Source organism: Myotis brandtii, unplaced genomic scaffold (genome assembly GCF_000412655.1).
Source record: "Myotis brandtii unplaced genomic scaffold, ASM41265v1 scaffold1031, whole genome shotgun sequence".
Lineage (NCBI taxonomy): Eukaryota > Metazoa > Chordata > Mammalia > Chiroptera > Vespertilionidae > Myotis > Myotis brandtii.
Window position 1 is genome coordinate 716296 of NW_005353465.1, and position 733 is coordinate 717028.

Consider the following 733-nt stretch of genomic DNA (forward strand, 5'->3'; position numbering starts at 1 on the left):
GAGGGGAGCTATGGAGGGAAAAAAGAGGAACAACTGTAATAATCTGAACAATAAAGATTTATTAAAAAAAGAAATTTATCTGACATAGTGTTCAGAGTAATGATGGTAAAGATACTCAACAACATGAGAAAAGATATAGTAACTATGAATACAGAAATTAAGAATGACATAGCACAAATAAAGAGCACATTGGAAGGAAGACAGAACAGATTCGGGGAAGCTGAGGATCGAATCACTGAATTAGAAGACAGTTGAAAAAAATCACTCAAAGAGAAAAAACAATTAAAAATAGGAGGACAGCTTAAGCAAGCTGTGAGACAACATGAAATGTAACAATATTAGAATAGCAGGTGTGCCAGAAGAGGCAGAAAGGAAGAAAAATCATGTTTGAAGAAATAATGGCAGAAAACTTCCCTAACCTGATAAAGGAAAAAGTCACACAATTTCAGAAGTCACAGAGAACCCCAAGCAAGAAGAACCCAAACAGGCCCATGCCCAGGCACATCATAGTTAAAATGTCAAAAACTAAAGACAAAGAGAGAATCTTAAAGGCAGCAAGAAAAAGAAAAACTGTTACCTACAAAAAAACTCCCAAAAGGCTGACACCTGATTTCTCATCAGAAATTCTATAGGCCAGAAGGGAGTGGCATGAAGTACTCAAGGTAATGGAAAGCATGGATCTGCAACCAAGATTGCTATACCCAGAAAGGCTACCATTCAAAATAGATGGTCA